Here is a 16,005-nt window from a genome sequence, read left to right as displayed (position 1 = left end):
GGAAGACAGTTGAGGCAATAAAGTCTTCCTCTGCTCTTCCAGAAGATGGCATTGAGAAATCGAGAAAAATCCTAGAAATGTGCTCCAGAGGGTATACTTCGGATTTATTACTGTTGATGGAAGCCATTAAAATCTCTGTCCACCTGACAGTTGGTGGTCAGTTTCAAAATACATTCACACATGCACCTAGAGAAGAAGCGAACTTCTGCAGGGAGTCCTAGGGAGAAAAGAGTTCCATTTAAAACACCATTAAAAAAAAAAAAAAGTGAACATTTATCCAACCCTGACATCTAATTTGCCCTTTCTAAACGTTAATGTTGTAACCACAAACAAATGACAGGTTCCAGGACACCAGGGAAAAGTAAGCTTTTAAAAAGTCTGAAAAAACATCATTCAGGGGAAAAAATAAGTTAGAGTGGGAATAAAGTACAGACTATAAATGTGGAAGAGGAAAGGAAGCGTTTTAAGAAATAACCTTCTTCTGGCTTCTTAGTTGTTCTGAGTGGTTTGATGTCATTAGCAAGATGATCCTATTGATTTTCTTTTATTCATATAGTAAAGAAATGGAAATCTAACCATTTTTTACCACTCACAGTGCATTGTTTCCTGTAGTTATAAATATATCTTCCAGTCGCTTAGGCTGGGCAGTCAGGTGAGGGAAGGGGTTTTGGGCTATGACCCTTAAACCTTGGGTGTCTGGCATGAAAGGCCTGTTTTCTTATTGTACTTCCCGTCTGGTGGCAAGGAGTTGACCGGTCAAGAGGGAAGGGCTAGAATGCCTCAGTAGTCTACTCAGCAGGTCACTGTGATAAATGACTCTCCCAGGGAGATTATCACCAACAAATGCCCAGAGATGGACTGCCAACTCTGCCAGGAGTCCACCCTCTTGCCTGCCAGTCTCCAGAAACATCTTGCTGAATCACTTTATGAGTGAGTCCCAGAGACCGTGTCTGTAGACTCTGCTTATGCAGGCTTCAGAGGGAGTGGGCTAGAAGGAAATGAGGCCTTGAATTAGAACTAGCCCGGGACAGTGTCTTTTGTACCCAGTGGGTCCTTAAACGGGTACTTGTAGTACTTGCAGAAGGAAAAGAGGAAAGCAAGAAGCGTGGGGGGAATAATGAAAGGGAGGAAAGGTAGACAGAGAGGAAGAGAAAGAATGAAGAGGACGGAAAGGAAGAAGGAAGGTACATAAGTTAGTTTTCTCTGTGTAACAAAACACCCCAACATTTGGTGGTTTAAATAAAGCCACAGCCATTTCATTTGTTCCCAGTTCTGGAGTCTGCAGTGTGGGCTGGGCTCAGCTGGATGGTCCTGCTGGTGTCAGTTTGCTCACTCACGCCCCTGGCAGTCCCCTGCCAGTCAGCTAGATGACTCCGTTCTGGGGGTTGGCATAATGGTGGTGACTGGGCACGTGCCTTTCACCTTCCAGCAGGCTAGCTCAGGCTCGTTTCCGTGTTCACATAGTGGCTCAAGGTTCCAAGAGCAGCAAGAAAGCTGCGGTCAAGCTCTTTTCAAGCTTCTGCTTGTATCACATTTGCCAATGTCCCATTGGGCAGAGCAAGTGCAAGTCTGGCCCACATTCAAGGGGTGGAGAAATAGACTCCGCCTTTTGCTAGGAGGAGCTGAGGTCACATTGCAAATGGACAGGCATATTAGCATAGGGAGAATTTATGGCCAGTTTTGCAATCTCCCACAAAGGGAAGGGCTAGAACTTTCTTTTGCTGGCAAGGTCGGCAGAGACACAGCAGTATAGAGGCTGAGTTTGAGGCCCTCACCTTGAATTTAATTTAATTTAATTTAATTAATTTATTTATTTTTAACATCTTTATTGGCGTATAATTGCTTTACAATGGTGTGTTAGTTTCTGCTTTATAACAAAGTGAATCAGCTATACGTATACATATATCCCCATATCTCCTCCCTCTTGTGTCTCCCTCCCACCCTCCCTATCCCACCCCTCTAGGTGGTCACAAAGCACCGAGCTGATCTCCCTGTGCTATGCGGCTGCTTCCCACTACCTATCTATTTTATATTTGGTAGTGTATATATGTCCATGCCACTCTCTCACTTCATCCCAGCTTTTACCCTTCCCCCTCCCCATGTCCTCAAGTCCATTCTCTACGTCTACATCTTTATTCCTGTCCTGCCCCTAGGTTTTTCAGAACCATTTTCTTTTAGATTCCATATATATGTGTTAGCATACGGTATTTCTTTTTCTCTTTCTGACTTACTTCACTCTGTATGACAGACTCTAGGTCCATCCACCTCACTACAAATAACTCCATTTCGTTTCTTTTTATGGCTGAGTAATATTCCATTGTATATATGTGCCACATCTTCTTTATCCATTCATCGGTTGATGGACATTTAGGTTGCTTCCATACCTCATTGTAGTTTTTTTTTTTTTTTTAATTTCTGCATGTCCATATCAAGTGAACTTTATTAGTAACAATCACGATCCATTGCTATAAGAGGTGTCCATTGAATTCTGGAGTTCAAAGAGACCCAATAATTTTTTATTGTTTTTTTTACTCACAAATAACCTGTGTACGTTTATCTATTTATTTATTTATTTTCTTATTAGTCATCCGTTTTATACATATCAGTGTATCCATGTCAATCCCAATCTCCCAATTCATCCCACCACCACCCCACCCCCTGCTGCTTTCCCCCCTTGGTGTCCATACGTTTGTTCTCTACCTCTGTGTCTCAATTTCTGCTCTGCAAACTGGTTCATCTGTACCATTTTCTAGGTTCCACATATATGTGTTAATATACGATATTTGTTTTTCTCTTTCTGACTTACTTTACTCTGTATGACAGTCTCTGGATCCATCCATGTCTCTACAAATGACCCAATTTCGTTCCTTTTTATGGCTGAGTAATATTCCATTGTATATATATATACCACATCTTCTTTATCCATTTATCTGTCGATGGGCATTTAGGTTGCTTCCATGACCTGGCTATTGTAAATAGTGCTGCAATGAACATTGGGGTGCATGTGTCTTTTTGAATTATGGTTTTCTCTGGGTATATGCCCGTTAGTGGGGTTGCTGGGTCATATGGTAATTCTATTTTTAGTTCTTTACGGAACCTCCATACTGTTCTCCATAGTGGCTGTATCAATTTACATTCCCACCAACAGTGTAAGAGGGTTCCCTTTTCTCCACACCCTCTCCAGCATTTGTTGTTTGTAGATTTTCTGATGATGCCCATTCTAACTGGTGTGAGGTGATACCTCATTGTAGTTTTGATTTGCATTTCTCTAATAATTAGTGATGTTGAGCAGCTTTTCATGTGCTTCTTGGCCATCTGTATGTCTTCTTTGGAGAAATCTCTATTTAGGTCTTCTGCCCATTTTTGGATTGGGTTGTTCATTTTTTTTAATATTGAGCTGCATGAGCTGTTTATATATTTTGGAGATTAATCCTTTGTCCGATGATTCATTTGCAAATATTTTCTTCCATTCTGAGGGTTGTCTTTTCGTCTTGTTTATGGTTTCTTTTGCTGTGCAAAAGCTTTTAAATTTCATTAGGTCCCATTTGCTTTTTTTTTTTTAATTTCCATTACTCTAGGAGGTGGATCAAAAAAGATCTTGCTGTGATTTATTTCAAAGAGTGTTCTTCCTATGTTTTCCTCTAAGAGTTTTATAGTGTCCGGTCTTACATTTAGGTCTCTAATCCATTTTGAGTTTATTTTTGTGTATGGTGTTAGGGAGTGTTCTAATTTCATTCTTTTACATGTAACTGTCCAGTTTTCCCAGCACCACTTATTGAAGAGACTGTCTTTTCTCCATTGTGTATCCTTGCCTCCTTTGTCATAGGTTAGTTGACCGTAGGTGCGTGGGTTTATCTCTGGGCTTTCTACCCTGTTCTATTGATCTATGTTTCTGTTTTTGTGCCAGTACCATATTGTCTTGATTACTGTAGCTTTGTAGTATAGTCTGAAGTCAGGGAGTCTGATTCTTCCAGCTCCGTTTTTTTCCCCTCAAGACCGCTTTGGCTATTTGGGGTCTTTTGTGTCTCCATACAAATTTTAAGATTTTTTGTTCCAGTTCTGTAAAAAATGCCATTGGTAATTTGATAGGGATTGCATTGAATCTGTAGATTGCTTTGGGTAGTATAGTCTTTTCACAATATTGATTCTTCCAATCCAAGAACATGGTATATCTCTCCATCTGTTGGTGTCATCTTTAATTTCTTTCATCAGTGTCTTATAGTTTTCCGCATACAGGTCTTTTGTTTCCCTAGGTAGGTTTATTCCTCAGTATTTTATTCTTTTTATTGCAGTGGTAAATGGGAGTGTTTCTTTAATTTCTCTTTCAGATTTTTCATCATTAGTGTATAGGAATGCAAGAGATTTCTGTGCATTAATTTTGTATCCTGCAACTTTACCAAATTCATTTTGATTAGCTCTAGTAGGTTTCTGGTGGCATCTTCAGGATTCTCTATGTATAGTATCATGTCATCTGCCAACAGTGACAGTTTTACTTCCTCCTTTCCAATTTGTATTCCTTTTATTTCTTTTTCTTCTCTGATTGCCATGGCTAGGACTTCCAAAACTATGTTGAATAGTAGTGGTGAGAGTGGACATCCTTGTCTTGTTCCTGATCTTAGAGGAAATGCTTTCAGTTTTTCACCGTTGAGAATGATGTTTGCTGTGCGTTTGTCATATATGGCCTTTATTATGTTGAGGTAGGTTCCCTCTATGCCCACTTTCTGGAGAGTTTTTATCATAAATCGGTGTTGAATTTTGTCAAAAGCTTTTTCTGCATCTATTGAGATGATCATATGGTTTTTATTCTTCAGTTTGTTAATATGGTGTATCACATTGATTGATTTGCGGATATTGAAGAATCCTTGCATCTCTGGGATAAATCCCACTTGATCATGGTGTATGATCCTTTTAACGTGTTGTTGGATTCTGTTTGCTAGTTTTTTTTTTTTTTTTTTTTAAAGCTCAGGTTTTTTTTTTTAAATTTTATTTATTTATTTATTTATTTATTTTTGGCTGTGTTGGGTCTTCGTTTCTGTGCGAGGGCTTTCTCTAGTTGCAGCAAGCGGGGGCCACTCTTCATCGCAGTGCGCGGGCCTCTCACTATCGCGGCCTCTCTTGTTGCGGAGCGCAGGCTCCAGACGCGCAGGCTCAGCAGTTGTGGCTCACGGGCCTAGTTGCTCCGCGGCATGTGGGATCTTCCCAGACCAGGGCTCGAACCCGTGTCTCCTGCATTGGCGGGCAGACTCTCAACCACTGCGCCACCAGGGAAGCCCTGTTTGCTAGTATTTTGTTGAGGATTTTTGCATCTATATTCATCAGTGATACTGGTCTGTAATTTTCTTTTTTTGTAGTATCTTTGTTTGGTTGTGGTATCAGGGTGATGGTGGCCTCATAGAATGAGTTTGGGAGTGTTCCTTCCTCTGCAATTTTTTGCAAGAGTTTGAGAAGGATGGGTGTTAGCTCTTCTCTAAATATTTGATAGAATTCACCTGTGAAGCCATCTGGTCCTCGACTTTTGTTTGTTGGAAGATCCTTAATCGCAGTTTCAATTTCATTACTTGTGATTGGTCTGTTCATATTTTCTATTTCTTCCTGGTTCAGTCTTGGAAGGTTATACCTTTCTAAGAATTTGTCCATTTCTTCCAGGTTGTCCATTTTATTGGCATAGAGTTGCTTGTAGTAGTCTCTTAGGATGCTTTGTATTTCTGTGGTGTCTGTTGTAACTTCTCCTTTTTCATTTCTAATTTTATTGATTTGAGTCCTCTCCCTCTTTTTCTTGATGAGTCTGGCTAATGGTTTATGAATTTTGTTTATTTTCTCAAAGAACCAACTTTTAGTTTTATTGACCTTTGCTATTGTTTTCTTTGTTTCTATTTCATTTATTTCTGGTCTGATCTTTATGATTTCTTTCCTTCTGCTAACTTTGGGTTTTGTTTGTTCTTCTTTCTCTAGTTCCTTTTGGTGTAGCGTTAGATTGTTTATTTGAGATTTTTCTAGTTTCTTGAGGTAGGCTTGTATAGCCATAAACTTCCCTCTTAGAACTGCTTTTGCTGCATCCCATACATTTTGGATCATCGTGTTTTCATTGTCATTTGTCTCTAGGTATTTTTTGATTTCCTCTTTTATCTCTTCAGTGATCTCTTGATACCTCATTGTAGTTTTGATTTGGCAGTTGGGATTGATTTAACGTGGTGGTGGTTATCTAAATTCAGTTTTCCTGGTGAAATGTTTTCATAGAAAAGGAAAAAAGTTCACCTCTAGTTAACTTTGTATGAATACAGCTTAATATAAGACTGTCATTAAAAAAATCAAGTAGATAAGTGTTCTTTTAAAAAAAAAATTATTTATTTATTTATTTATGCCTGTGTTGGGTCTTCATTGCAGTGCGCGGGCTTCTCATTGAGGTGGCTTCTCTTGTTGCGGAGCACGGGTTCTAGGCACGCAGGCTCAGTAGTTGTGGCACATGGGCTTATTAGTTGTGGCGCACAGGCTCTAGAGCACAGGCTCAGTAGTTGTGGCACACGGGCTTAGTTGCTCCGCGGCATGTGGGATTTTCCAGACCAGGGCTCAAACCCATGTCCCCTGCCTTGGCAGGCAGATTCTTAACCACTGTGCCACAAGGGAAGCCCGATAAGTGTTCTTTTTGTGAAATAGAAAATGAATGCTCTGAGAAAGAATTCATTGGTGTATTTATTTATTTATTTGGCTGCGTTCGGTCTTCGCTGCTGCATGCGGGCTTCCTCTAGTTGCGGCAGTGCACGGGCTTCTCATTGTGGTGGCTTCTCTAGTTGCGGAGTACAGGCTCTAGGCATGTTGGCTTCAGTAGCTGTGGCTCCTGGGCTCTTGAGCGCAGGCACAGTAGTTGTGGCACATGGGCTTAGTTGCTCCGCAGCATATGGGATCGTCTCGGACCAGGGATTGAACCCGTGTCCCCTGCATTGGCAGGCAGATTCTTAACCACTGTGCCACCAAGGACGTCCTGGCATGCCCTAAGTTTTGAAACACCTTTCGTTCCACCATGTTGTGTTGAGGCCTGTGGTAGCCTCACCCAGAGGGTTGGGTCTGCTGATCAGGGTCCTTCGAAAGTGGGTCCCTCACTGTGTGCTCTTTAATACCCTCTTCTCCAGCTCTGGGCAGAGGTAAGCAGCAATATTCCATCCCCTGCGATACATTTGGGAAGCCTTAAGCTCGGTAAGGGGAGGGAAGGAAAAGAGGGAAACTGTGGGATGAAGGAGAGTAGAAGGGAAGAGAGAACGAGAAGACTGGAGAGAGGGGAGGAGAGAAAAGAAAGTGTTCAGTGCTGCAGAAAAATAGCATCGGACCAACAGTTGCAAGAGGTCCACCAGCTCCTTTCCCTGGCCTGGTTCATTCCACATCTGACGCAGCCTCACCAGGGTGACCAAGAGGTCATCTTCTTAGATGTTTTGGAAAGCAATTCCAAAAGCTCTCTTCGTCACTTCTACAGTTGAACAATGCTCCATATCAGGACATTCTTCCTCTTGTTAATTTAAATCCCTTGGACTGTGGTTTAAGCTACCTTTTAGACATCACCTTGTGCCCATGGCAGAGATGAAAACCACCTCGCTGCAATGGTTCTTTCTCAGAGGGCCTTGTATACATCATGGATATTATTCATAATCCATCGTAACCTCCACCTGGACATGCAATGTGGATTTTTCCCAGTCTATTCACAGATTAAATTTTTAATACGTTCCATCGGTTGTCTGCTCCTTCCCTCCAGGTCCCTTCTGGCCATTCTCTGATTTGCTTTTTATGCTTCAGCAACATCAAACAGATTCTAAGCCCTGCCTCCTCCATGCCAGTCTTTGACTCTGTGTCTTGGTTTAGGTACTTTACTCTCTTTGGAATGCCCATTCCCATGTCTTCACGTAAAGGGCGTTGCACATCCTTTAAGATGCAGCATGACTGTTATCTCCTTGAGGAAACTCTCCCAGATCCGTTTCCCTGCAACAGGTTAGGTTCCCTTCCTTGGAGCTCCCGCTGTGCCTGTGACAGAGCCCGCTGCCAGTTCATCTGCGCTTCCAGAAAGCCTGGCCATCTGCATTCAGGCTCTAATGGTCCTCTTGCCCAAGTGCCCTTGGCACACCCAAACAGAGCAGCCCTGTTCTTTGGCACACAGTAGGCATTTGGTAAAGTTTTGTTGAATTAATTATCTTTGAAGTCTTTCAGAGCCATCTCACAATTTAACTCCTCTTGAATGGTGGCATCCAGAACTGAACAAACCAGTCTGTGCAGGTAAAGGTCCTTTTAGACGGGGTCCCATCAGTAATGGGGCCACCACAAGGTTTGAGAACCATTCTTGTTTGTTCCTCGATGGCCATACCCACCACTCTACAGCCAAGACCTGCATATCCCTGACCTTCTCCTGTATATGCCCACAAGCCTAACCTTCACCATTCTCTCCATCTGTGCAATTTGCTTTTCCTACTAGTGTGGAGAAGCTTCTCCTTGCTTATTTCTACTCTCATTTTCAATTTATCAAGGCCTTTGTCCTCTGGTCCTTTCTTCCATGGTGTTGGTGTCATTGCCTGGAAGTGTGAGCCACTCTCTGCCCCTCAGTCTGGGCCAGCGATTAATCATTAGATTCTAAATGAAGCGCCGAGCCCTCAGGATGCTGCATGTCACTGGGTTTTGTTTTGTCTTGTTTTGGTTCCTCCTTGGACCAGCATCACATTACCCAGGAGGACAGTGGGAAACTGTCTGGGGCTGCTGTTACCTGTGCCCTTTGCCCGTTGTTTTGCTGATTATTCCAGGATGTGTGGGCCCTGTGGTCGGCACCCAGGGCCTCTGAGCAGCCTCACAGGAGTTCTAATTCTTGGATGCAGCCTCTCTGAGAGCTTCCTCTGCACTGGAGCAAGGCTCTAAGTACATACAGAGATCATTTCCTTCCCACCCAAACCGCTTGTACAGTCTGCTTGCTTTTTTTTTTTTTTTTTTTCTGGTTATGCTGGTATTACTCTGGGTTTTAGCCAGCTTGATAAATAGAGGAAGTTGGATGCCTTTCCAGCCTTCCTGATGTCATGGTTTGGTGGAGTCTGCAATTGTGGGAGGTTTCAGTTAATCCTAGCAATTGGTGAGTTTGCTGTTCTTCTCTGAGAAGCTTCTCTGTCCTGTGCCATGTCTTACATAAGTCAATATGGTTCCTTTTGTGACTTGCCTTTTCCTTTCAATGAGGTAAGAAGCCCAGACATTGGCAGGCACTCTGTTTTGTTACTGGAGTGCTGGTGCTGATCCTGGTCAGATCCTGAGTCCTGCTCAGTTTCTCGCGGAGGTAAAGGACGGTGGACGTGCGGTGGCGATAGTGGCAAAGAGGGATCCAGAGGCCGACGGATGCACAGTCCTTTAAGTTTAGGCGTCTGTGTCCATCAGCCATTTTCACATCATTGCTTTTGACATTCTCTTCCACAACTTACTTAGGTGAGTTCTTGCTCCCTGGCTGGGAAGCTGGTTTCTTGGCTCTGAGACCAGAAGCCTTTGTGCTCTCAGTGGGGCCTTTCTAATTGTGTTAGAGCAGGGCCAGGGGAGACGGTATCCAGCTGAGCAAGTGATGCCATTACCTCCTAGTTAGCCTCCCTCCGAGCTTGATTTTCGAGTTCTGTTTGGAGAATCTGGACGGTTTGGCCCAGCCTCCCTCTGTTATGCTTTTTGCTAGAAGAAATACCTGTAATTGTATAAGTAATACATGAACATGTGCCGGTGTTCTATTGGGCTTCATCCTTTCCCCCATCACATGCCTCTCTGTGGAGGTTTGGTGGATTTCCTTCCAGGCTTTTTTGTATGCAGCCATACTTGTCACTATATAAATAAGCATACATATGTATAGCTTTGTTTGTTTCTTAACATATCCTAGTATCTATATTATTAAGAAATTTGATTGTATTCACTTGACTTATATGTATTGACAATCTCTATGTGTCAACACATATAGATCAACTTCATTTTTTTAAGCATTGTATAATATTCCAGAATATGGATGGACCATCATTTTTTAACTATTCATCTACTGATGGATACTTAGGCTTTTCCCCCTTGCACAAAGCTGCAATGACAGTATTTGTTTGTATATTTTTGTGTATGTGTGTCAATATTTCTGTAGGGACAATCTCCGGAATTAGAATTTCTGGATCAAAAGGTATGCACATTTAAAAATTCAAAACATAGCTAAACTGTTCTCTCAAAGTTTACATTTCCACCAGCAGTGTAAACAAGAGTTCATTTCCCCACATGCTCTCCAGCTTTGGGTATTATTAGGCTTTTTAATTTTTTCATTCAGTGGGCAAAACAAATTTCATTGTTACTTGCCCTATTTTTCTACCTGAAAGTGTTCCAAGGGAGCAAAGAGAGCCTCATGTTGTTTATTAATAAACTTGGTTACCAGGAACCACTCAGCATGCTTTATTGTGGTTATCCATAAGGTTTTGGAAGAGGCAATGTACTTGAATGGTGAAATTTCATCAAAAACCCCTATGTAGAAAATTCTCATTTGCACAAATACGAAGTGAAATTATTTCCATACTCGAAGTCACAGTTGATTTGCTTCCTTGTTTGATTATTTTAATGTTTTTCAGTTGTTGATCCTACATTCATTCCACGTTGAATATTGGTACATGTGTTTGTAATTTGTTCATCCTAGAACAGGACAACATGCTCGGCTTTCATTTTTGCCTTCTTTAAACGTTGCTTAATGAAGTTTTTCTGACATATTAGGCTTTATTAAGAACTACTTCTTTTTACCTCTTAAAGAGCGTATAATCAGTAGAAACTCACCATGACTCCTTATTTCCTCTTTGAATTCATATTCTGGATCCTCCTTGAGCATTGAACTTCTGTCTTAACAGCTCATTGACTGAAGCCAGGAGTAGGTCAGTTGGTTCCAAGATCACCCTATAGATTGTTAACCTCTTGCACCTCTTGATCTTTATGTCTGTATTTCACATGAGGGGATATCATAGTGTGAAGTGACTGTCATCTTTGAGCTAATAGCTGTACTGATGTTTTGGTTTTGAAGTGAAGCATGATGGAATATTCTCAAAGATACAAGTCAGGTTGTCAGCAGTGCTCTCTGTCCTGGGTGGGCACACAATTTCCTTTCCCCAGCGTGCATCTGCCTTGTCCCTCACTCAGGTAATTGCCAATGCCTCCGCCTCCCCCTTCCAACTCTGAGCCAAACTTAACAATCAGTAGAGAGTTATTTATTTAGCCCCTCTGTGGAGAAAGAATTCTGCCTCTGGCTTTGGGGATGCAAGAGACATAAATGACCCAATCCTTGATATCAAGGAGTTTAGTTTCTAGGGAAGTTAAGTCACAAAAACTGAAGAAATAGTTAATGAAGCATGGTCTCTAGAAGAGACCACCCCTCCTTAGATCCGATCACTTCATTGTCCAGTGCCCCCGTGATGCAGTTAATGAAACCTGAGACTGAGCAGTAATACATGCTACTAAAACATTAACAAGGTCAGCCCCCAAGCTGGCTTTGAGCTTGTCTTCCAATTTGTAATAAGTTCCTTAGAAGTAAGGTTTGCTTCCTCCATATCTTTTGTAACTCTGCTGCCAAATTCAAGCCTTGGTAGATAGTAAGGGGTCTGTGGGGCCTTGGCCAATGTGCTGACTGTAGTACTGAAGCATCATGGTGCCAAGAAGGCCTGGTTTCTATTGATCTAATTCTTTCCTTTTTTTTTTTTTTTTAATTTTCAGATTTGTGCAGTTTCTCCATCTTTTCTTCTGAACTTCCTGTCAGGTGAGTGAACCTATTTCTGTGTGAAAATGTAGAAATGATAGACATGTTTGGTTTTTTTTTCCCTTCAAATTACCCCCCTTCATTTCAAATCCCCATGCCCTTAACCACTGTATTCTTTTTGTTGTTGTTGTTTGTTTATTTTGTTTGTAACTCTTCACTCCCACTTGGAGCCTTCTTTTCTTCAGACGTTTTCTTTTCCGTGGGGATTCTATTGTTGCCCCATTTCTTCTTGGTAATCCAATTGTTTTTGAATAACTTTCAGTAATGGGTACGGATTTTGAAATTACATGGTGCAGTAAAATCTGAGGAAGGAGAATGATCATTTATGTAGAACTCTTTGGGAGTCTGTTTCATAATTCTCCCCTTTCCATCTCCCTGGACTGGCTTCCCATCTCCAACAGCATTTCTCATGTTTTGAAATGGACCATTGAAGTATTCTCTCTCTTACCTGAAGTGCGGTGCTCCCACAGCTTCCAAAGCCTTCTCCCAGCCAGATTTCTGCTCCTAACTCCCTTCTAAATAGAAATTCTGAAGCCACTACTGACTTCCTGTTTCCTCTGAGACTCATAAATAGTGATTATTTATGGGACTTTCCTGGTATAAATAATAAAAATCTTATAACCAATGAAAATATTTATTATAATTAATATAAATTATAATTATCCTATTGTAATTTAGATGATAAATAATACACATAGTTATAGTAAATGCTAATAAGTTACTGTTAGAAACAAGGTTAAAATACCTGAGCAGAGTCACATAGCTAGTAAATGGGCAAGCGGGAACTTGAAGCAGGACTTGGCATGATGTGATGACGAAAGCAGTGAAGGGCACAGAATATTGGTGGGTGGTTCCCTTTCCTTACTACCTCACTTCCTCTCAAATGTGATCTCCTGAGGATCCAAACCCTGTGCTCTGCCTCATCCCTGCTCTCATCCCCCCAGTGCTGATCAATACCTTGAGAATGCTTTGAAGGAGTCTCCTATTTCTCTCCTCTACATATTCATGGAGTTATTGTGCAGCAATAAATTCCAGACCAAATCAATTTAAAAAATCTTTTTTCTGGACATATACCCAGAGAAAATCATAATTCAAAAAGACACATGCACCCCAATGTTCATTGCAGCACTATTTACAATAGCCAGGTCATGGAAGCAACCTAAATGCCCATCGACAGATGAATGGATAAAGAAGATGTGGTACATATATACCATGGAATATTACTCAGCCATAAAAAGGAACGAAATTGGGTCATTTGTAGAGACGTGGATGGACCTAGAGACTGTCAAACAGAGTGAAGTAAGTCAGAAAGAAAAACCAATATCGTATATTAACGCATATATGTGGAAACTAGAAAAATGGTACAGATGAACCTGTTTGCAGGGCAGAAATTGAGACACAGATGTAGAGAACAAACATATGGACACCAACGGGGGAAAGCGGCAGGGGGGTGGGGGTGGTGGGATGAATTGGGCGATTGGGATTGACATGGATACACTGATGGGTATAAAATGGATAACTAATAAGAACCTGCTGTATAAAAATAAATAAATAAATAAAATAAAATTAAAAAGAACTCTGTTTTGAGTGCCTGCTGTGGGTGGAGTTGCATGCTGCCGGGGTTGGGGTGAGGTGGAGACCAAGTCTATATAGGAGAGGATATTGCGTTCTGGTGCTTTGTTTTTGTTTTTAGGCCAAGTTGAGTCTCATGGACTATGAAGAGAAAGTGTCTTTAAGTAAAAAAAAAAAAAAAAAAAAAAAATCACCATTTATTTGGCCGTACCAATGACTGGTGAATCTAAATAGTGGCTGTGAGCTCTTGAGCGCAGGATACATATCTGTCTTGGTTATTGTAATATCGAGTCCCTAGCATAGTACCTTGTATGTAATAGAACTTCAATAAATATTTGTAAACTAGATGAATGAATGCAAGAAATAATTCCGAAATCTATTTACATTTAGTGCTGGAGTGTACTATGAATTTGTCTTCTAATTACGCTTGTAATAGCTAACATTTCTTGTCTATACTAAGACCTTCATTATATTACCTCATTTCATCCCTACAGAATGCTGTGAGGTAGATCCTATCATTACCTCCATTTTTTTCAGATGAAAAATTTAGGTCCAGAGAGGTTAAGGAACAGGCCAAGCTTAACACGGTAAATGGTGGAGCTTGGATTCAAAAGCAGGCAGATGACTCTCTCATGCATGCTCTTATACCCTATGCTGTTTCTGTGTGTGTGTGTGTGTGTGTGTGTGTGTGTGTGTGTGTGTGTGTGTGTTGAACATATTTACTGTGAGCATTGGGGGAGGAGCCTGAAGAGTGAGGGCAGAGAGAAAGTAGGCTTTCACTTTGCCTTGGGTAATTCACACGTGGCTAATCAAGAGGATAGATTGAGGGTAGGACAGTAGAGAAATTTGGAGATGAGTGAGGGAGTGGAAAAATATAACACCTTTCACAAGGTTTTGTGAATATTTGTTTACTTTAAGTGCATAATTTATTTCTAATCTTAACATATCTGATATTGATTCACTTGTTTTATTGAATAAAGCCTTTTTCCCCCTGCATTAGAAAGCACTTGATGCTTATTAAGAAAGTCATTTTGCATTGTAAAGACCAAACAAATCATTTTCCTTCCATTTGCTTCTTTTAGAGACACAAAAGCTTCAAATTACCATCATGCCATATAGTTCACCATTAACTTTACTTTGTACTGTGACAAATGATACCCAAAGCTGCCATTTTGGAGTTCATATTCATCACCTAACAGTTAACCCAGTTTCTGTCCTCTTTAGGACTTCTTTTTTTTTTTTTTTTTTTTTTGGTGGGGCATATGGGATGCCATTTCTCCTACTACAGCATTGTTGGCTGGCTTTAGTTCTTGGTGATTTTATCTTCAAAAAATTTTGTTGCTGAAGTTTGGAATGGTTCCTTTTGTCCTATATTTCTTCAAATTACCCCAATTTACAAGATTTGAAATTGCTGCTAGACAGTTTTGTAAGCATTCCAGAGAATTCTGTAAATAGTCTTAAATTGATTTATAAAATAGATAAAAATGTGAGGACTTTCCTTGTCAGGTTTTGGCACCAGGGTTCTTCTAGCCTGATAAGAGTAAGTTAGGCTGTGCCCTTTTTCTCTATTCTTTGAGATTTTGTGAGGTTGGAATTCCTGTGAAAGCATCTGGGGCTGGAGTTTTCTTTGTGGGGAAAATTTTGAGACTCTTTTTTTTTTTTAATATCATGCCTCTTTTTAAAAATAAATAATTAATTAATTAATTTTTGTCTGCGTTGAGTCTTCATTGCTGCACACGGGCTTTCTCTAGTTATGGCGAGCGGGGGCTACTCTTCCTTGTGGTGCTCGGGCTTCTCGTTGCGGTGGCTTCTCTTGTTGCAGAGCATGGGCTCTAGGCACGTGGGCTTCAGTAGTTGTGGCTCGAGGGCTCAGTAGTTGTGGCTCGCTGGCTTTAGAGCACGGGCTCAGTAGTTGTGGCACACCGGCTTAGTTGCTCCGCGGCATGTGGGATCTTCCCAGACCAGGGCTCGAACCTGTGTCCCCAGCATTGGTAGGTGGATTCTTAACCACTGTGCCACCAGGGAAGTCCCCTAGACCTTTTAATTATGTGTCTATTCAGGTTTATTATTTCTTCTTGATTCCTTCTTGGTAAGTTATATTTTTTTCCTAGAGATTTGCCCATTTTTATCTAGATTTTCAAAATGATTGAATAAAGTTCTTCCTAAGATCCTTTTACCTTTTATGTTTATAACATTTTCAGTTATGTTGCTTTTTAAATTTTTTCTGTTGGTTATTCGCTTACACTTCTCTCTCTTTTTCTTCCCTCTCTTTCCCTCCCTCCCACCTCCCCTTCTCTTAATTTTGCCAGAATTGTCTTTCCAAAGAACAGCCTTGGCTTTGTTAATAACCTTTGTGTCTTTTTATGTCATTTTATCTTTTATTTTTATTATTTCCTTTCTTCTTCTTTAGGTTTATTTTGCTGTTCTTTTTCAAACTTCTTAAGAAGGTGCCTAACTCATTAATTTTAAGTCTTTCTCTTTTTTTAAATATGTGCATTTAAAATAGAAATTTCACTCTAAAGATCTTTAGCTCTATCCCACATGTTTTGAGATATAATGTTTTTATTATTGACCCAGTCAGATATTTTCTAATATATATTAGGTCTTCTTTGACCCAAAAGTTATTTGTTAAATAATAGTTTAACTTTTTATTATAGCTTAATTGTGTTGTGGTC

General features: G+C 40.7%; 1 protein-coding gene across 3 annotated transcripts in view; it reads left to right on the top strand.

Moving 5' to 3' along the window:
* ADGRG2 (adhesion G protein-coupled receptor G2) overlaps positions 1-16,005 on the top strand; it is a 133,855-nt gene that overhangs the window by 37,835 nt on the left and 80,015 nt on the right. Inside the window, exon 2 of one of the 3 annotated variants that reach the window (XM_061179105.1) lies at positions 11,716-11,758. The exons of the other annotated variants lie outside the window; for them this stretch is intronic. The gene's annotated coding sequence lies outside the window, so the exon portion shown is untranslated. The remainder of the gene's footprint in view (positions 1-11,715; positions 11,759-16,005) is intronic. 3 annotated transcript variants of the gene reach the window in all.

Source organism: Eubalaena glacialis, chromosome X (assembly GCF_028564815.1).
Source record: "Eubalaena glacialis isolate mEubGla1 chromosome X, mEubGla1.1.hap2.+ XY, whole genome shotgun sequence".
Taxonomy (NCBI): Eukaryota; Metazoa; Chordata; class Mammalia; order Artiodactyla; family Balaenidae; genus Eubalaena; species Eubalaena glacialis.
Note: the sequence above shows the minus strand (reverse complement) of the source record. Positions and strands in the feature narration are given on the sequence as shown.